The 22,576-nt window shown below is 38.7% G+C and overlaps 1 protein-coding gene across 5 annotated transcripts in view; it reads right to left on the bottom strand.

Moving 5' to 3' along the window:
- The window catches only part of DACH1 (dachshund family transcription factor 1), a 303,713-nt gene that overhangs the window by 98,413 nt on the left and 182,724 nt on the right, over positions 1–22,576 (bottom strand). The window lies entirely within an intron of this gene.

The raw sequence follows: 22,576 nt of genomic DNA, 5'->3' as shown, positions 1-22,576 counted from the left end.
AGTTTGCTGAAACAAGTTTCCGCCTCTTACATAATGGTACTCAAAACTGGGAATCAGTTTAAAAAATTATTAGTTGTACAGTGGAACCGCACTCCAATGGGTTATGCTTAGAGATGAGCAAGTGGTATTCAATAGAATACTACGGTATCCGAAATACTCGTATTTGTTCGAATACTATTCGCTATTTGCAGTAAAGATTCGATTCAGAACCAGCGTTGATTGGCCGAATGCTATACATTGTATAGCATTCAGCCGATCAACGCTGATTCTGCCGGAGGCTCATCTGTGATGAGACGGAGTCTAAGATCAGACTACAGCAGGGCCAGTTCACATTAATGCTTGCCTCCCGTCCGGAAGGAGTCCGCAGGAGGACCCCCTTGAACGGAATATCAGCGCAACTGCAAGTGCTGTGCAGTTAAAGCTTATGGACCCCATAGACTATAATCATTTGTGCGGGCAGTGCGCTGCAAGCACATGGACCCGTTATAGTCTATGGGGTCCGTGCGCTTTAACTGCACAGTGCTCCTCCTAAACACTCTCCTCCTGCTACTTCTGGACTTGGTGACTCTCCTTTAGTCGAATAGTGGTTTCCCCTGAAACGAGCATTTTTTCCCATTGACTATAATGAGATTCGATATTCGATCGAGTAGTCGAATATTGAGGCTCTACTAGAAATGAATATCGAATCTCTAATATTTCACTACTTGCTCATCTCTAGTTATGCTTCTTAATGGTTTAATTTGTGTCACAATAAATGTAACATTTCAGGTTAGATAACCCTTGATCAGTGTAACGTCTCTGCCTGTTTGGGCCTCTGCACCACCCTCCACACGCATGCTATGGCACAGGAGATGGGCTCATTTTGATTCTTTGCTTAGAGTTTTTCATTGCACTGTGTGAATACTGCTCTATTACCTCTCCTCTGTAATTGAATTTCCACCACACCCATCTCCTGCACCTTATTCTCTCTGTTCATCAAATGGTTAATTATAGTCTGGCCTGTGTTATGGACAGCTTGTCTACCAATCAAGCCTAGGGCGGGTCTTTGGCTTCCTATATACAAGCCAATAGCCCACACAGTCATGCTGGCTATTGAGACTTTGTCTTTAGACTTTGTCCCTGCTATGCTTCTCTGTCTGCTACTATTATATTACTGACCCCTGGCTTCAGTTTTGACCATTCTCTTGTATTTTGATTCTGTACTGCATTGCTAGGCTGTTACTGAACCCTTGGCTAGCTGACCTCCCTTTGTTTTTGTTTGTCTTGTCCTCGTTCTGTGTTGTCAACTATACAGGAATGGCTTTGTCAACCAGTTGTCCCCTGCCGCCTAAGGCAGTGAGGCAAGCAGGTAGGGGCAGCGGTGGGTTCAGCTTAGGGCTCACTGTCTTGCTGTGCCCCTTCCTCCAGCAGCTACTGGGGAATTGCTCCTCTATCAATTCCCTTACAATCAGACAATGAAAATAGTGAAAATTTCTTCTTGACGGTGGTCAGCTGCTGGCTGTCAGTTAAGAGCGTCTCAGATGTTATCTCTTGTAGGTGAAGTAATCTCCTGTAAGGATGGTGAGGGTGATGTTATCTCCCATAGGTAAGTACTATGCCCAGTTAGGCTGTGAATACAAATGGACTTGGGATGGAAGAGTCTGGGCAGCATCATCTCTATTTGGGGATTGTCAAATACATAACAGTGTCCCTTGGTTGCTTCTGTAGCTCTTAGAGTTTCATACAGTAGTAGTATGTATGTTTTACTTTCACTCTATAGAAACTCCTGTAATGCTATGGATGAAGAACAGTGAACTAGTTAGCTGCTCCCAATGATAACCTGTGGGCAGGTGATAAATGCTTATTGTGGGAAATGAGAAACAAAAATACACTAAAATATAGCCATCTTTCTAAAATATTTTCTATTAAAAAATAACATTTTCATTACAGGTCTAGTGTCTGTAGACCTGTCTTTATCTGAGTTTGTCTAGAATTAGGAAATTTGAGATCCATTCAATATTATGTTATTGTGTTAACACAATTCAATAATTATTCCTCTGCAATGTTATTTCCTTTGTGTGATTACGTTATTATTCCTTGGCTGTTGTTGCTCTCATGCTGTTTTATGTGTTTTATAGATTTGTTTTATGTCCTTGCTTTCAAGTAAAGCTACATAATAAATGGTCTTTTAGCTCTTAACCTCTGTCACCCTCTTTGAGTAACACCTGTAAAAACCTAAAGATCTATACCAAAATAACGTATTTGGTAATTTCTCATGAACGGATTGCTTCTCTAATTACATTGCCTTTGAAAACTAGTAAAGATCTTTGCAGATACGAACAAATGCAGCACATTCTTAGTGTTTTGCTATCTCTATGAAATATGATTTATTGAGTGTTGTCTTAAACCAAAGGAGAAGGAAAATTAAATTTGCTGTACCAGTGCGGCTAAACCATATCACTGGACCTTTATAGCCAAGAACACTATGCTGTCACTTAAAATTGATCTTCAGATGTTTGTAAATTATCCAGGAGAAAAAGTGCCTATTGAGGAACATAACTTAAGGGCACTTTATATTCTTTAATGGAGATGCCTATTTAAGGTGAGTGCCATAAAATAGGCATAAAATATATATATATATATATATATATATATATACAATGAAGTTAAATACAATAATTGTAAATACATCCATCTCACTGCATTGATCCTTGTTCAGTTTATGTTGTTTATTGTATTATTACTTTTACACAAAATCTTGTTAAGTATAGATGAATATATACATATAATATAGATTGTAAGCCCTCGTGGGCAGGGCCGTTTACCCCACTGTGCCAGTCGGTCATTGTTAGTATTATATCTACCTGTATATTTTGTGTATTGTATGTAACCCCCAAATGTAAAGCACCATGGAATTAACTGCTTCTACATACGTGATCTTCCTTACTTATCCACTTGGTATGTCCACATATATGCATCTCAAGATTGAAAGCGTTTAAAGGCTATACTTTATTCCAATACAGTGTGCTTTCCTTTGAATGTCTATGTGATGCTACCTATTGTTTTTTCCTTGAATTGCAGCCTTTCAAGGGTTTTGCCTGATATTGTATTGAATTGGTTTCATAAGAATTTGGAGTCCATATTCAAATTTGAGTGTTTAGTGGTGGACACATCTTTATATTATTTAAGTCTTTTTCAAAAGAGAACAACTAGAAGATGTATATAGAAACCCAATTTTTTAAAACATGAAAGAATAAAATTTAAAGGGGAGATTTATGAAAATTGCCAATTTTCATGTCCTACGCCAGTGGGTGATGTAGCATATTTATGGTGAGGTGCATGCTTCCTCATATATCAGGCATACCCTCCACCAGGCTCCCATTTTTGGGAAAGTGAAAGTGCAAACACACCAACTGCGACAATTTATGTTGCAACTAGCAGTAAAAAAGTTGCAAAACAGGCATAGGCCCGGTTCACATCTGCTTTTGGGTCATTCTGTTTGCATCTCGGCATGAAAAATGCAGAGAGAAAAGCGCTGCAAGCGGAAACCACACAGACCCCATTACAATCTATGGGGTCCACGGGTTTCCTAAGGTAACCACTTTTTTATGCGGAATAGGTTTCCATTCAGGGGGTTCCCAAGTGGAAATCCATGCACAGATGTAAACTGGGCCTTATTATGATAATAAGTCTGCCACGATCTTATTTTATTATGTCATGCTTTTGTGCCTGTTTTACCATTGACACTTCCTGCTCAGTGCTTTTATACTTCTACCAGATCTCCTAGCAGCCACTTAGAATTCAGCTAGGCACAGAGTTAGTATTATTATAGACATATATGCTGAACTGTCCTCACATATAGCCTGGAACTGTAATAAAAAACAATAATGTCATATTTAAATATTTTTACATTTAAGACAAGAATATTGCCTGAAAATATGGTTTACAGCTTGTGCACACTAAGGGTCGGTTCACATTTGCGAATGTATTCCGTCTGGTTAGAGTCTGCATGGAGACCCCCTCGGACGGAATACAATCTCAACTGCAAGCGCTGTGCAGTTAAAGCACACGGAGCCCGTAGACTATAATGGGGTCCGTGTGCTTGCCGCTCACTGCCCGCACAAATCAATCGCTTGGAGTTGCGATTGTATTCCATTCGGGGGGGGGGGGGGGGGAACCTCATGCGGACTCCCCCGGACGAAATCCAAACAGTAATGTGAACAAGGGGTTAGTATAATATAAAGAAGTCTTCAGTTCAACCCTTTCAGTTCATACATTTATAGAAAGCTTAGATCACCTTCATTTCTCTGTTCTAATAAAGCATAAAAGATCATAAAGTGACCCGTAAATACATAAATTTATGAGTGTATCGTGAATAGTCATTGTTACTAGAGATGAGCGAACACTGTTCGGATCAGCCGATCCGAACAGCACGCTCCCATAGAAATGAATGGAAGCACCTGTGACGCCGGCCGGCTGCCAGCAAAGTCAGCGTCACAGGTGCTTCCATTCATTTCTATGGGAACGTGCTGTTCGGATCGGCTGATCCGAACAGTGTTCGCTCATCTCTAATTGTTACTCATTTCATAATAATAAATAACAAGCACCTACCGCTATAGGCAGCTATACTTGTAGACTGGATGCTCCAAATCCAGAAACATTGTTCTGGGATCTTTTTCCTTCCATAGGTTTAAACTTGATATTCTATATTGACCAGTTATTTTTTGTGTCTATTATGGACAGAATTATTTCTTCTTAGAAATGCCTACTGTTTGTAAGACATTAGTTATAGCTGAATTCAGCTGCTGCTTTACTCTGCAGGGATCACTTTTTATTGCTATTGATTATACAGCCATATTTTTGGGACCTCATACAGGACAACAAAATGTTAATTTTTCTTATCATTACAATTTGTTTTGCATAAATCCATATTTTCCCTGAATACAAAAAAAAGGTATCTTAATTGGAGAAAGTGACATCTTCCCTGTTCTCAAGGAGCCTGTAGTCCCTCTTTCCCAGGCTGCAGCTCTCTGTAAATGTTCATAAATCTCTGCCATCCCTAAACAATTTGTCACCTGTTCTAGAGGAACGTAGACAGGCAGGAGGAAGGGGAAGCAGTTGTAGTTTCTCTGTCTCTGGAAAGGGGAGAAGGAGTGCTCGGGGGAGGGGGGATCTGAGTGCTAACACAGCAATAATATCAAGGATCGGCCTATCCAGAATACATATAACTAGAAAATGTATATTTTCAAAAATTTGTAGAACAGCCCGTTTCTTGTGGCACAATATCTACAACTATCAAAGAAGTGACTTCAGAAAATAGATGGTTGTATATTCCTGTTCACATTGTACCATATGCATATTACTATTGGAGATTGCTTTCTATATTGGTGTTATTTTTACAGATGTGTATCCTAGAAATGTGTATTTTATTTGTATAACATTTTCCCTTATGACCTTCGTTTCTCCTTAACCCTATTTGGAACAAAGCTATGTAGACCCAGTTGGCCTTCTGTTTCTCTAATCTGCAATTATTTATGTTTTGTTCATGCTGTTCTATCTGCCTTGGGAGTAAAATTGTATTTGGTGAAATATAGAGCTAATTATACAATGAACCCGGCAACAAAAAGACAGAGCAGATGTTACTTTAGACGTGCTAACAGTCCCCATGCTTAATGCATGCACAGTAAAATGCACATATTTAAAGAGAATATATAAACAGAAAGGAAACAACACACTAATATACAGGCAGCGAGTTCACAAGTTCAGAGCTTAAAGTACATTAATTGCTTGCTTTACATCTTGTAGGTTTTAATACCTAATGTAGTTATACGTAATCTGAAAGCTTTTTAGAAATGGAATACAATAGAATTATATTGTGCTCAAGTAACCTGTCCTAAACCAGTCTAAGAGACACCAACACTGCTATACTAGCCAATGATACAATCCTTTAACCAATGCATTATTATTATTGTGATATCAAGCTGCATTACAGATGTAACAAAGTTTAATATTACAAATAACATGTTAACTATTCTGTGGCACACAGTGCACTTCCTGATACTCAGAGGCCTACATTTACAAAGGTGGAAGTGCCTCGAAAATGGGCCTCAACTTAGTACATTTTTGGCGCAGCTCTGCCTCTGTGTTTCACTCACCACTTTTTTAGACAGTGGGTGGAGCAGGGCGGGAATCGAGGATCGGGTATGCCCTGTTCCGCAGGATTTACTATAACTTATGCCAGTAAATCTGCCGTGAGTTATAGCACAAATCTAAGACAGTCACTGAACCGGAGCTTCTTAGTAATTCTAGTGAGTCGTGCACCTGGCAGAGAGTAAATGTAAAGGGATTCTATCATTAAAATGACATTTTTTGTCTCTAACAGGTAGGAATAGCCTTATGGAAGGTTATTCTTCTCTTACCTTTAGATGTCTTCTCCACACCGCCGTTCGGTAGAAATCCTGGTTTTCCTTGGTATTCAAGTGAGTTCTCTCGCAGCACTGGGGGCGGTCCCCAGCAGTCAAACAGAACTGGGGACGCCCCCAATACTGCAAGAGAAATCTCGAGCACCATCTCCATCTTCGTCTGGAATGGCCTTTTTCTGCGTCTTCTTCCGGCGCTGGGGTCAAATTTTTACGCATACACAGTAGAGCCGACTGCAAATGCCCACGGCCATTTTTTTGTGACGCGGAGAGAAGCCGTTCCAGATGAAGATGGAGGCGGCGCTGGAGATTTTTCTCGCAGCACTGGGGACGCAGAAGCAGAAGTACAGCAAAGTTGGTCAGGTGACTGAGAGTCAGAGTGACAGGAGGGGAGACAGAAGAATGTGACTTTTCCCCTCATTCTGTGCTCTGCAAATCTATGAATGGGGATAGGGGACAGACACCGCTTAAATAAAAAAAACAGTTTGAATGCTACTTTAAGAAGATGGTCACACAATTTACATTAAAGCCAAGTATTGGCATTTGCATTCTCAAAATACCCTCAAATTTATTACATAATAATTCCCCATTTTTAGAAGATGCAGGGAAATGTTTTTATTACTGTTCCTATTATCGCCTATGGAATTTCCTAATGGCATATGGTTATAGTTAGACTCTGATCCATCAGAGCTTCATTGCCTTTGATGGACATTCGATAGTTTGTCATGTTATTTTACAGTAACTAATAAAATAGTTAATTACAGTCAATGTGATCTATTAGATTCTATTATAAATGAGGCAGTTAACTTATCAATACTTGGAACACATCCAGTTTTGGACCCATGGCACTATAGAACTGCAAGGCTACACAATATTATATAGTGCAGCTGTCTTTATTTTGTTATAATACACCCTCCTTCTAGGGCTGGGAAATTAATTGAAATCAAAGAACTTGCTCACATCAATTATTTTGTATCCATATTATTTTGTCTCCTGTCATTGGCTAAAGGATATGTCACAAACTGTGGACTATCCATTCATGATTAGTAATACATGAATAACCAAAATTCAGGGTCAAGATGTAGCATATAAATAGGGGGTGTGGCCTGTACAAAGGGGAGTTTCCTAAAATAATCTATAATTAACCGCAACCGAGTCAAAATGGTCGATTAATCATGATTTTGATTCGGGTCATAATCGAACAGCCCTCCCTACTTTGCATGACAGGGCCAGTGCTAATATGTTGAAGCCTTTCCTGTCCATTTTCTTCTGTTTTTTTTTTTTTTTTTTAAATGTAGATTGTGAGCCCCATATAGGGATCACAATGTACATTTTTATTTATTTTTTTCCTATAAGTATGTCTTTGTAGAATGGAAGGAATTCCACGCAAACACGAGAAGAACATACAAACTCCTTGCAGATGTTGTTCCTGACGGGATTGGAACCCAGGACTCCAGCACTGCAAGGCTACAGTGCAAACCACAGAGCCACCGTGTTGCCCCTCCTGTTTTCTTCTGTTTGTACAGACATATTAGAGCAGTGTGGGGCGTAACTGTGCAGTAAAGTTAATACCTAATCATAGGATAACCACATTAATACATTTTGTCAAGGTTTCGTGACTAGGAAGCATCTAAAGAGATGTTGTTTGGTAATTATATGGATGTACACAAATACCCAGTGTGTAGGGTCTTGAAATCATGCGTATCTAGCAAAGACTTTTCACTTTGAGCCAGTCAAATCAAGAATGCATATGACGAACAAGTAATTCTATTACTCAGTGTACTAGACTGCACGCCACATTATGAAACAGTTCAATTTACAGTATTTTCACGCTAACATATTAATTATAGACAACAAGGATTTGTCAGGTTCATTTGAACCAGTAGAGGATATTTTCTTTATCTTTCTATGGTAATTAACAAGAGTTCTAATCTGGATAATGTTAATGACCACTGCTCTTAATTTAAATCCCAGTTAAACCAAGCTTATTAAGCCCCTATTTAAGGAGGTTTATGTGATCAGTGCAGACTACAACAGGGCTGGGTTACCATATAATGTACCAGTTCAGAAATAAGTAAAATCTTGGCTTTTTGTTGTGTTTTTGATTCAACAATAATATGAAAAAGTATTAAAACATCTGGAGATGCTTAGGAAATGTTTCAGAGAAGACCGTCTTGTGCATTCTACAAACACACCAGAGGTGGATATAACAGTATGCATCTTTGTGGTATTGTTGTTTTACTTAAAAAGTGAAGTTTTACAGTACAAAAGTCTTTAAATAATAATAAAAACAGTCAAATCACAGTCTCTAAACCTCATGTTGTTGTCCTGATCGTATTTGTGTTATGGTGTACTCAGGGTCGACAACTGGGTGAAAGAGCCTTGGTGTCTCCTTTCCAGCACATCTCATCTGGTGGCAAGTGAGTTCCTCTGAAAGTCACCACAGTAAAAAAAAAACCTGAAGTTGTGTGGTTTTTGCTGCAACGCACCAGCTGGAACTGCTGTAGATCTTCCACAACGTTCAGAGTTTGCATTGCAGAGGCTGAAAGCTAAAGGAGATAGCAAAAGCAATAATTGACATGCCCCTACACATTATAAAAGCCCCCTTAGTATATCCCCAAACAGTATAATGGACAACTTATGGTCCCACACTGTATAATGGTGTCTTTATTATGCTCCCACACAGTATAATTGCCCCCTTATTAGGCCCCCTCACAGTATAATGACACATTATTAAGTCCTCACATAGTATAATGGCTGCTTTATGACCCAAGATAATATAATGACCCCTTATTAAGCCCCAAACAATACAATGACCCCCTTATTATGCTCTCACACAGTATAATGACCCTGTATTATGGCCCATGTAGTATAATGGCCCCCTTATTATGCCAAAACACAGTATAATGACTCCTTATATTATAGTGTTATATTAAGAATAATAAACTTTTTGACTTTAATGATTTTAAGATATTAAAGGGGTTGTCCCGTCACAAGGATCCTATCTATACTGCTTGTTAATGTGAATGTAAGACTTTTCCTAAATACATTGCTTCAGCAAAATTGCTTTGTTTGGCCACTATATTACTTTATTTATTTTTTTGTGGCCACAGCCCTGACCTAGCTGCTCCTGAGTCAAGTGATGTGTCTGCCTACTCTCAGGGGGGAGGGAGGAGGGGCTAAGTGCAGGGAGGGAGCCTGGTGGGGGGGGGGGGTAGTTTACCCTTTGGGGGAAGGGGTCGCCAATACAGGGTTAGACGCCGGCACAGGTGAAGCCAGCAACATCTCTATGCTTCTGCCCTGCATGAAGCCAGCAGCGGCAGAAGCGATGCTGTTATTCCGCTCCGGGGTCACATATGCAAAGCCAAGCGGCGAGATGCCGCCGGCCCTGCGTGCGCGCTCATACACCAGTTCTAACCTTCACAATGCGAATACAGACCCGACACCCTGTCGGGTCTGTATTTGCACTGTGAAGGCTAGACTGGTGTATGAGCGCGCACGCAGGGCCGGCGGCATCTCGCCGCTTGGCTTTGCATATGTGACCCCGCCCACCAATGACGAGCCAAAGCCGGAAGACAGAAGAATTCACAGAAACGAAGACTGGTGAGTATGCGACGGGGGACAACCCCTTTAAATGAATAAATTACTGTATTTTTTTTTACTGTATCTGACAGAGAATTTACTTTAACAATGACTGATATAAAATATATGCATAAATTAGTGTATTATTTTCTCTTTTATAGTGTATTTTTCTAATAGTGCTAATGGCATTCTAAAGACTGAAATGGCTTATGTTATACAACATATGGGAATGAGAGCTAACCTGCAGTAACCCACCAGGGCCACTTGTCAGTATATGAAGTCATCTCCTTTCAGCTCCATATACTACATGTAATTTTGATGCTAATGGATCCTAATATCAGTTGATTGGTGAGTTGCCCGATGTCGGCCCCCCACTGATCTCATTACCTATCTTAAGATTCTCAACATGTGAAGCATAAAAAACACTATAAGAGCACAAAAGCCTCAAAGACAGGGAATAGCAGTAGGGCTGGTCATAAATATCAGGTTGGTGGCAGTCCAGCATACAGAATCCTCACTGATTAGCTGTAAACTAAGCTGAAAGGAGAAGGCTCTGTATACTGTATAGCAGCCATAGCAAAGTCCTAAAGCTCTGCTTCTGTTCAAATATCAATCCACCAAAATAAGAATGGGTACTTAAAAGAAAACTGGAAAACTCCTGGGGAACATATAGGGTGGCAACACACTTTGGTGATTTCCAATCAGTGGATGTGAACTCATAGGGGTCTTTCCTTCAACACACAAACAGCATCAATAGTAAAATAAGGTAGGATTAAACATTCTCTCAAAATGTGGTATGCGATCTACGGGGCTAAGCTCTGGGCCAAATGTTGTGGCATGGTGGGTAACAACATGTCTCAGTGAGACTTTGGATCAAACCAATTTTCTGTATTCAAATTCATGCAAAATGTATTATTAATGAGGTCAAGCATGCACATTGCTGGGCCATTGAGCTCTATAGGTCTTCTGGACATAGCCAAGTACTGCAACTTTAGGAGTTCCGTGTCTATGTCCTCTGGATTGGTGATGAGTTTCGACATTAAGAAAAAGTCATGTTTACTGCAATTACACATTCTAAGAGTTTGATGATTTACTCAAATTGTATTGGTCTGTATTACTATAGTTGACAAGTACTTGGACATTTGTGCTAGAAATTCAGATGACCTCATGGCTTCTACTTAAGAGCGGGCCAGAGCCAGAGGTGATTTTATCCTCAGCTGCTGGTAAAAATTCCATGACTCTGCTTATGTATGAATGAAACTAAATGATCTTTCCAATAATAGAAAAATTGATTTAGCATTTTGGTGTAAAGAGAAATAGCATTATAAATGATCACTACTGCTAGTTTTCTTAAAAATTGTCTGCTGCCATTTTTCACAATATACTATAGATATCTCTGGTTGAAGAAAGGCATTACTAATGGCATGTTCAATCACTGAGACTATATATTAAAGTGCAATCAATAAAAAACAGACAGGATCTTAGAAACTCCTAGTTACAGGTATCAAATTTCTCATATACTTAGCAATATCCTTTTAAACTGATTGCTTTCGTCAAGGCTACTTGTTATCATTTGTGTGCTCTTTTACTAAAATAGAATACATGTCATTGCCATTAATATTTCAGCTGTCTGGTGAGATTTGCAATCTGCATGCTCCAAAATACCTTTTTTTATTTTAAGCCACTACATGTAACAGATAAATCCAGTGCAATGAACACGTACTGTATGCGGTGTCATGTATTATCCCTTTAATAATGGTAAAGCGATACAACATCAAAAGGTCAACAAGGTCCACAGATCAAGGCATTTACAATACATGGGGAATTAGCAATTTATAAGCTGCATAAATAGAGGGGAAAAACAAGTTTAATTGTAGTTGTTTTACGTTTATGTCCACTTTTAAATACCCGTGACAGCAGGTAAGTTGAATATTGGCACCATATAAATACTTAAAAAATATTTACTGTGTTTAATTGTACAGCTGGGATATCAAATTAAAAAGTGCCCCAAATTGGAAACAATATTTTCCATTTTACAGTAGCAATGTCTAAAAAAAAATGACCTATTTATGCTTTGTAGTAAATGTACTGGAGCGCTGCCAAGGCGCTACCAAACATTTGCTATTGCAGAGAACGCTTTTAAAAATCAATTAGTAGTGAATGCATTCCATGCAAGTGCTTAAAAATGTCAAGTCTGTGCTACTCTTTTATTTCTAGTTGTGCATCATTAGTAAAAATTTCTATGCTTTTTATTGAACTAATTACTTCTTTTTCTCAGTGAAGCCTTTATAGACTTTAAGTGGTTGGAACACATACACACTGCATTAAAACATTCTTTATCATGCATTGATAGTTTGCTAAAAAACAAACACTCTTTTTATACAAATTGTCGATTGTTTACCCCCAATAGAGGGAAAATAGTTAGTTTGGAAAATAAAGACCTGGTTATACTCCAGGCCAGAAATAGACAACCACTGAATTCAATTTAGCAATAGGAAATAAACAAAGTTATATTTAAAGGGAATCTGTCTGGTCAATAAGGAACACTAATCCTTATGGACCCGCAGTTTAGTGTCACAAATAGATCTCTTGTCTAAGCTATCCTGCATTAAAAAACTGAACCTTTATATTTATCTTGGTATGAGTCCAATGACTCAATTCGGATTTATCTCTGGTGCTCCAGGAGCCTGAACAGTTCTTTAGTGAAGCCAGAGACATGCACCTCATATTCAATGCACATGTGCCCGTGGTATGATGCATTCACACTGACAAGGTGTATGCCAAAGGCTACAATAAAAAAAAACTACACTAGTGCCCAGAGTACAGCCAATGGGTAAGTATAAAAGTTTTTTTTTAAACTGTGGCTCAATCTACAGTAAACTTTGTTCCATAAGGACCTATGGATGGTTTAGTGTCCCAAATCATCTTGACAGGTTCCCTTTCAGCTGACCATGCACAAGATAAACATTGGCTGGACCACTGATTTGAGTAAGATCTAAGTCTGGGAGATTATAACCTAATTCAAAGTCATGATTAATCGGTTATTTCACCTTGATTAGTGGCGTTTATTTAGGTTATGCCCTGTTTAAAACCCCACACCTTTTAAAGTTTTTAGAGTATGTGTTGTTTGAGCATCTCAAGATCAGTCTTGAGATGTTTGCCTGGGGGTTTAATTTGGGCTGAATGTGTCCAAACTGAAGTCACGTCGGTTCTCTAGGGTGATGTTCAGTTTTGTATATTTTTCAATAACTTGCCCAGCCCTAGCAAGATGTTCTGATCAACTAATGTGCATAGGGAGTTCCATAAAGTAGATGTCAGTGGAGAGAAGGATCAGGTAGTTAGAGTTTAACTTGTTCAATAGACCTGTTTTTAAAAAAAGATATGCCCCCCTCCAGAGATTCTGGCAGATCCTTCCTCCCCACTCCCCATTTGGCTCAGAAAGCTGAAGAACATCCAATTTGTTATTAAACCAATTCAGTCCAATGGGTTGTATTTATTAAAGGGGTTCTCACATTGCAGTCTTTTAGCCAGGCTGTATGCAGTATCTGCTTCTCACTTCGTATATTTCTCCCCCTCCATCCTGCTGAATGGGACAAACAAAACTTCTGCAGGTCAGAAAATCTGTAGATTCTTGTACAGGATGGACTCCATATTATCTGTGTGTTTACTTAGACAGATAACAGACCAGTCTTTACCAGCAAAGTGCAATTATCTGAATGGATTGCCCTGAGTGAGTGATGTCACTTGTCCTATCTCCAAGGTCCTTGGTTATAGAAACAATGGGAGGAATAAGGTCACATACCAGGCAAACAAAGCAGAAATTCTAAAGCAATATATTTAGAAAAAGGGTTTAGTTTACATAATCTACCAGTATACAGTCCTATGAAAAAGTTTGGGCACCCCTATTAATCTTAATCATTTTTTGTTCTAAATATTTTGGTGTTTGCAACAGCCATTTCAGTTTGATATATCTAATAACTGATGGACACAGTAATATTTCAGGATTGAAATGAGGTTTATTGTACTAACAGAAAATGTGCAATATGCATTAAACCAAAATTTGACCGGTGCAAAAGTATGGGCACCCTTATCATTTTATTGATTTGAATTCCCCTAACTACTTTTTACTGACTTACTGAAGCACAAAATTGGTTTTGTAACCTCAGTGAGCTTTGAACTTCATAGCCAGATGTATCCAATCATAAGAAAAGGTATTTAAGGTGGCCAATTGCAAGTTGATCTCCTATTTGAATCTCCTCTGAAGAGTGGCATCATGGGCTACTCAAAACAACTCTCAAATGATCTGAAAACAAAGATTGTTCAACATAGTTGTTCAGGGGAAGGATACAAAAAGTTGTCTCAGAGATTTAACCTGTCAGTTTCCACTGTGAGGAACATAGTAAGGAAATGGAAGACCACAGGGACAGTTCTTGTTAAGCCCAGAAGTGGCAGGCCAAGAAAAATATCAGAAAGGCAGAGAAGAAGAATGGTGAGAACAGTCAAGGACAATCCACAGACCACCTCCAAAGAGCTGCAGCATCATCTTGCTGCAGATGGTGTCACTGTGCATCGGTCAACTATACAGCGCACTTTGCACAAATAGAAGCTGTATGAGAGAGTGATGAGAAAGAAGCCGTTTCTGCACGTACGCCACAAATAGAGTTGCCTGAGGTATGAAAAAGCACATTTGGACAAGGCAGCTTCATTTTGGAAACAAAAATTGAGTTGTTTGGTTATAAAAAAAAGGCGTTATGCATGGCGTCCAAAAAGAAACAGCATTCCAAGAAAAACACATGCTACCCACTGTAAAATTTGGTGGAGGTTCCATCATGCTTTGGGGCTGTGTGGCCAATGCCGGCATCGGGAATCTTGTTAAAGTTGAGAGTCGCATGGATTCCACTCAGTATCAGCAGATTCTTGAGAATAATGTTCAAGAATCAGTGACGAAGTTGAAGTTACGCCGGGGATGGATATTTCAGCAAGACAATGATCCAAAACACCGCTCCAAATCCTCAGGCATTCATGCAGAGGAACAATGACAATGTTCTGGAATGGCCATCCCAGTCCCCAGACCTGAATATCATTGAACATCTGTGGGATGATTTGAAGCGGGCTGTCCATGCTCGGCGACCATCTAACTTAACTGAACTTGAATTGTTTGTCCAAAATACCTTTATCCAGGATCCAGGAACTGATTAAAAGCTACAGGAAGCGACTAGAGGCTGTTATCTTTGCAAAAGGAGGATCTACTAAATATTAATGTCACTTTTCTGTTGAGGTGCCCATACTTTTGCACCGGTCAAATTTTGGTTTAATGCATATTGCACATTTCCGGTAAGTACAATAAACCTCATTTCAATCCTGAAATATTACTGTGTCCATCAGTTATTAGATATATCAAACTGAAATGGCTGTTATAAATACCAAAATATTTATAACTAAAAATGATTAAGATTAATAGGGGTGCCCAAACTTTTTCATAGGACTGTAGATAGGATCCTTGAAATGGGACAACCTCTTTAAGATCTGTACACTAGTTTTAACTAATTCTTTGGCTGGTCCAAAATGCCCCAGATTATTAAGAGACTCCAGCCTATTAATAATTCAGAAGCACCCCCTGCTTCTAGACTTTTGAATCCAGAAGAAAGTTCTAGAGGTTATTGGGAAACGTAGAAACACAGAGCCTAACATACAATGGCTTTCTTTGAAATACTATAGAAAGCATACAGATTAAGTCATCTTGAATGAAACCATTGTGATAGCTGCAAACAAACTTGCAAATAATAATGTGACAGTGTTTTAGTAATTAGATAAATGAATTGTGAGAGGGGTGATTGTGTAGTGATATGCTCGCTTAACTAGCCTTTTTTTCCCCTCAGTCTCTGTCATGTTGGATTTAGAAAGGAAACTGAATGACCTTTGAAAAAGTGATGGAAATGAAGAGCTAAACAGAACTGGAAAGGACAAACCAATTAATATAAATGTGTTGCACATGAACATACAAATTTCATTTTGTTTCCCAATAAGACCTAGAACTTTCTTCTTGTATCTCGGAAAAAATAAAAATACATACTTTCTGCGTGTGAATTAATTCAAGTAGGTCACTAACGTATTTCCCAGTGGCTGACAGGCCACAACTAGATTTAATATAGCAAAAGAAACCACAAATGATGGACTTAAATAGATTGGGATGTAAAGGCAGAGAAAGCACAATGCAACTCTAGATAGAAATTGTAATAGCATACGGCTCTGCAATACTGTAGTACAAGATACTTAAAATCCATCATGTACATAGTGGAGTCATTTATTGTAATGACAAATGAAATGTCAAAATGACAAAGTGGATAATATTGATGGTTTCTAATGTTAAACTGTAATAGTACTGGGCAGTGCTGCTGTAAAATATTTATTAGAGAGAGCCTGTCACCAGAACAAGCCCTCTACATTAGCTCATCAACCAGATGCCTTAATAACCCTGGAATGGAGCACCTTCTATATGGTCTTATAAAACCTCTTATATAGGAACTTCCTGGCCCCTCTCATCCATAGTGGTCATGTAACATCACATGATATTACTCATTGCAGCCCAATACAGAAAATCTAGAAACTAGAAGAACCCCTAATAACTAATAGTAACTTTATTTATACAGCGCCAACATATTCAGGTACAGGAGCAGACAATATACGACATTACAATGTGGCAAAGAATTAACATATACATTTTTGAAGGATTAGGGAGACACATGAGGTAAGAGGGATTTTTTTGAACAATGGTTGAGACATATTTTAATAAATAAGGCCATGTAACTGAAGTTACATCAGCCCATCACCAGCTAGGATATACGAACATACAGATACTAAATGAATGGAGTGCAGGGTAACTGGAGCAGTCACGTTCTGAGGAATAGAGTAGAAAAGATGGCTTACGATAAGAAATCTTAGCTTAGTGTGAGGAGGTGGAGAATAACGTGATCCGGTCATATAATAAGTCTGTATAAACAGATGTGAAGCTGCAGTCATTGGTATTAATCTAATTCACTAGGGCAAAGCATTCCAAATCATTGGTGCAGCTCGAGAAAAGTCTTGATGAGATGAGAGTTGGATGTGGATACAAGTTTAAGGTCATTGGCAGAACAGAAAGAACGGTTATGGTAGTAAACAATGACGAAGGAGATGCAGGGAGGTGCAGCGCTATGGATGGATTTATGGGTGATTGTTATCATTTTATATTGTATTCTGTGGTGGATGGGGAAGCAGTTTAGCAACTGGCACGAAGCAGATTCACCTGTGTACCACTTTGATAGAAAGATAAGTCTGAATTTAGGACAGATTGTAAATGGGAGAGTTTAGTAAGAGGAAGAGCAATTAGTAGAGAATTGCAAGAGTCATGGTGAGAGTGAATTACAGCAATGATGAGGGTTTTTGATATTTCCTCAATGAGAAAAGGTGAATTCTGGAGATGTTTTTGATATGCAGGTGATAATAGTGAGCAAGTTTCTGAATATGTGGGGTGAAGGTGTGGTGTGGGGTTAAATCTGTTAATGGTTTGCCCAATAGGGGCTGTATAGGGAGAGAAGAGGAGGAGGCCTAGGACCGAGCACTGTGGAATCTAAGCAGCATGGGGAAGTGAAGAAGTAACATTAGTGATTTATACACTACATGAGCAGTCAGAAAGATAGAAAGAAAATCAAGAGAGTATCCCTAATGCCAAAAGAGGACAGCAAAGTTAGAAGGAGCTGGTGGTCCAAGGTGTCAAATGCTACTAAAATATCCAGAAGAATAAGAGGTGAATAGGAAGTGCAATTATTATAGATTTCATTTCCATTTAAGCTATACTTATCTATTCTGTCGCAATTTACAACAGTTTACCCAGTTAGGATTTGTTTACATGGCCAATTGGCTGCAGTGGTAATGTGTATACAGTATATGGATACCCAACTGTTCTATCTATATAAACAAATCCTGATGAAGGGGAGCAGGACAGGTAAGGAGGACAGGTAAATATACTGTAGTTTGTTATTTCAATCATTCCTAGCACTTGCTCTAAAGTTTATATTAGGACAATGCCTTTAACAGTTTATTAGTAGCAGATTACAGATAAATGATACTTCACTGTCAAGTCCAACTTTGGATTTTGCACTAAATTGTTTTGCTAACTTATATATGATATACAAGTGGCAAATAAACATTTGCTAAACTATGCTTTTTCCGTAGTTATTGCTTTTTCTATGTGCGCTACCCAAATAGATACAATAACTCTGTATCACTTTGTGCCTGCCAGGCTGGCTGGAGTAGTGAGTCTAGAATATGGGGCAAGCACAAGAGAAATCTTGGCCATAGTTTAAAACAGGTTGGAGATTGTTTGCATTGGGAGGGAAGGTATCAGCGGATTAGGTCAAGGCTGTATGGTGGTTGGTCTTACACGTCATTGCCAATATGTTAAATGTAAGTATATACCTATCATATACAGTATACCCATTATTACCTACTCTATCATACAGATGTGTACTTTTTTTCTTTGGTTCTTGGCTTGGGATACCCACAGATGAGAGGGGACCGAGGGGACAAGATAACCAACTTTGAAAAAGAAACTCAAAAGTTTTCCATCTTGCTCCACTCATCTCCGAGGCATGGTAAGGTAGGACACATAAGATCCAGTTCCTGCACTCCTCGGACACTTGTGTTTGATTCAGTACATAATACTAGGCTAAGTGATACCAGATAGGTCCCGGTCAGAACATTTTTCTAAATCATACAAATAACTCTTCCCGTATTTACTTGATTGTAGTCTCTGTGGCATAATCCTGACCCCAAGGAAGGAAAAACACTTCTCGGCTGAACAATTAATCAACAGCTTGAAGTGACAGATATGGCGATTCAATCCCTTGTTTCAGAATATTAAATGTAGGCCACATTCCTCAATCTGTAAAGCCACAGAGGGAAAAAGTCCCTGTTGCATTTGCCCTTTCATGGAGAGGGAAATATTATTAGAAAGGACATAAACACACTAATTAAATCACAGCAGTATGGCGGAGATGACAGCTGGTACAGCGTGTGACTGAGCTGATCCATATCTGTAAGCAGGAGGCACTTCACGTCCAATCCATTCACTATTAGGTCCTCTCAGACTTGCTGTGCAGACATTAAATAATAGCATATCATTTCCATGGATGAAATGATTTCCAGAAAGAGCAGAAAGCCTTTTTAGCCACTAAGCTTTTGTAAAACAGCAATAAAAAAACATTACCTACCAGCTAGGCTTTTTTTTTTTTCTTTTTTTTTTTATAATGCGATAAAGATGTAATAATTCCATTACCTTTCATCAGCAGGATTCTTAAAAATCAACACTCTTGGCTTATCACACTGTGAAACACAAATAGAGCTAAAGGCATGGTCGGCGAGGCACCGCTAAAGCTATATTAACTAAGGGAGATCAGCCCCTTTGTGAAAGAAACCGTATCTATTTCATTAGGACTGGGTCTAATTCGAAACTGTTGAAAATGAACTGAACATACTGTTTTAATAACAGCATTCCAAATTGTTATCTGCCTAGTAATTCTCCCTGCAATGTATAAATGCATGTGTCGGTGTTGTCATGAAGACCTGCTGTTTGAGGAAACAAGGCGATTTTTTAACATATTCATGTTGTGGCTGTAAAATTGCACAATTGTGTTTTTTTTTACCACTTGTGATAGGAGTGCGATAGCAGATGGCTGATTTTATGCGAGCTAGGAGACACACATATACGAGATTCATTTTCAAGGTCACTTTACATAACAAACAAGCTGAAAAACACCAAGGTGTGCGCTAAAGTGTTGAAAACTGGGAATAGTTTATCTTATGTTATCTGCCAGCAAGCAAGGTGAATTTCCTGTGTTACCATCACAGTAAATACCTATAAAATAGCATAGGGGGAGGGAAATTATTAGACGTGATTAGAATATTGATATATTAATGTGATAGATGCTTAATCTAGGTAGATGATAGATAGATAGATAGATAGATAGATAGATAGATAGATAGATAGATAGATAGATGATAATAAATAGATTTATATACAGGTAGATAGAAATAGAGATGATAGATAGATAGATAGATAGATAGATAGATAGATAGATAGATAGATAGATAATACATTGATACATAGATGGATAGATACTGGCATCTACATAGATGATAGATATGGCATATACATAACAAATAGATAAGTATAGAGGCACGTATATAGATGGATAACATAAATAAATAGGTAGAAAGTTGATATGGAAAGCTAATGTTTAAATATAAGAATTTTCATATACTGGATATCCACAGTCAACAGACATGACAGAAAAAGCTGGTTAGCAACAACCCTAGATAAGGATCAGAGGTGTAACTTGAAGCTCCTCAAAGCAAAATCTGTAATGTAAAGGTGTCTCCGGGCCCCTACAGATATGCCTCTGATAATGACATACATGACAATTGCCCCCATTTATTGAACAATTCAAGTTTTTTATTGTAAATTGTTCCAAAAAAAATTATGTGATTTCTTATTGCTTGCCAAATCTAAAAAAATGACAAGAAAAGTAGGTGGGGACTTTAAAGAAAGGAAATTTTGGTCAAGTTTCAGATGGGAGCATTCAGTCTATAAAACATGGACCATACATTTATCATCTATATTCTGGACTTCAGGCACCAAAGAGTCGTATGCCTTTTATTAATTTTGGTACAAGTCACTACAACCATCTATTTGACTTAATCAGATGTATAATACACCATTCTTAGTAAGTGAGGAACTACGTGTGTAGAATAGAAAAAACTCACATCAGTATTCCAGTCAGTAACCACATTGGATAGGGGATAACTTGCTGATCAGTGGTGGTTCAACCCCAATTATTTTAATGGGAAAATCAGAGATAGGCAAGTGCAGTGTTTTGGCTGGCCCATTGAAAGGATTGGTGTGTACTACCTTCCATTTAAAACAGAATCGCAAATCCCATTGATCAGCAAGTCCCATCATAATAGAGAAAATTCATGAAGTTCTGCACTTTGAAATTGTGTCATAAATAAAGTTGTAAAGTTGAATTTTATGACCTTCAAAGTTCATTTGCACAAAACTTTGTAACATATAACATAATGCGGGCAGGTGAACAGACATGGTACTAGTTGTCCACCAGACTGAGAATGTGCTTTTTAAAAAGTCACAAAAATTGGTGCTATCTGAGCCCAGCAAGAGAGCGGTGTAGCAAGTGGCATGACATTTCAGGAAAGAAGTGTAAGGCTAGGCTCACATCTGGGCCGGGTTCTCCATCAGGTCATAGGTCACAGTGATGAACAATAGAGAGACGGACTGCTAAAACTGTGGGTATCTACTGACACCGGCTGTCGCCATTGACCATGTAGGACTTTTCTCTCTGCCGAATTCTGACGGATTCTTCAGCGGAGTCTCCACTCCACATGTGGACTTAGCCTTAGCTTTATTAATGCGCTTAAATTATCAAGCATCGTGGCACATTTGATACATATCGAGCAAATTACCCCCATCTCATACACCAACAAAACTGACAAATTCTCCTTATGATAAATTCCCCCTAAATGACTCCATTTAATTGTGTACAAGATTTTTAGGAATACAATTATATGTTCATACAGGCTTTAAAAATCTAATTGGTGCATAACATTTCCGTGCCGTAACCAAATCCATCACATTAAGCGAAACTCTGATTTGCATAGAGCAGGTCCACTCTCTCCTTTATACTGACACCAAGTAACGCTTGCTTTTATAACTTGTAGTCATTCTCAGTTCTTTCTCTCACCACTTACATTTTACCCCTCTCTGTCCCCATCTTGAGGACAAAGGCAGAACTGCATCTGAGAAGAAAATCAACCATTCTGCTTGCCAGTGACGCTCTATAGATGAAGTACAGTACTTGCATATAAATGTGGTATTAGTACAATAGGAAGGAGCATATGAAAGCAATACGCTACAATGTAAACCAGTTTATAACCTGATCAACATTTTAATAAACCAGGGTATAAGTTATCACAGTATGCATTAAATCCTATGAAGACATTTAATGACCATATTACCCAATACTGATAAGATCCCACTGCTATATGACTATTTTGCAATATAATAAATATTAACTGCACAAATTGGAATTCCAAATACTTGATGTATAAATGAGCATGATGTATTATAGTCTGTTATCCTGTAGGCGCCATGATAAATGGGTATTACATGTAGAACACAATACTTTCACAGCGCTTGTCATATTATATAGTACACAGGGAGTTGGAATAAATGTCAGCTTTAGATATAGGACTGGTAACAGAACTCCCGGTTTGTAGTATTAAGACTATGACATTATCAAATGGGATAGTGTAGATATACTGTTAGTGGCGTAACTACCGGGGAAGCAGCGGAGGCAGCTGCCACAGGGCCCGGGACATTAGGGGGCCCGGCGACAGCCACTACCACTGTGGTTTTTTTTTTTTTTTTTTTTTTAATAGACTGTTACCGGCTGGAGTAACTCTAATAGCCCTACTTACCGATCCTGGCAGGGGCTGGGATCGGTAAGTGACACTGCGGGCCCCGCAAACATCATTATTATACT

Source organism: Leptodactylus fuscus, chromosome 2 (genome assembly GCF_031893055.1).
Source record: "Leptodactylus fuscus isolate aLepFus1 chromosome 2, aLepFus1.hap2, whole genome shotgun sequence".
NCBI lineage: Eukaryota > Metazoa > Chordata > Amphibia > Anura > Leptodactylidae > Leptodactylus > Leptodactylus fuscus.
The sequence above is the reverse complement of the archived record's forward strand: the minus strand, read 5'-3'. Positions and strand labels throughout refer to the sequence as shown.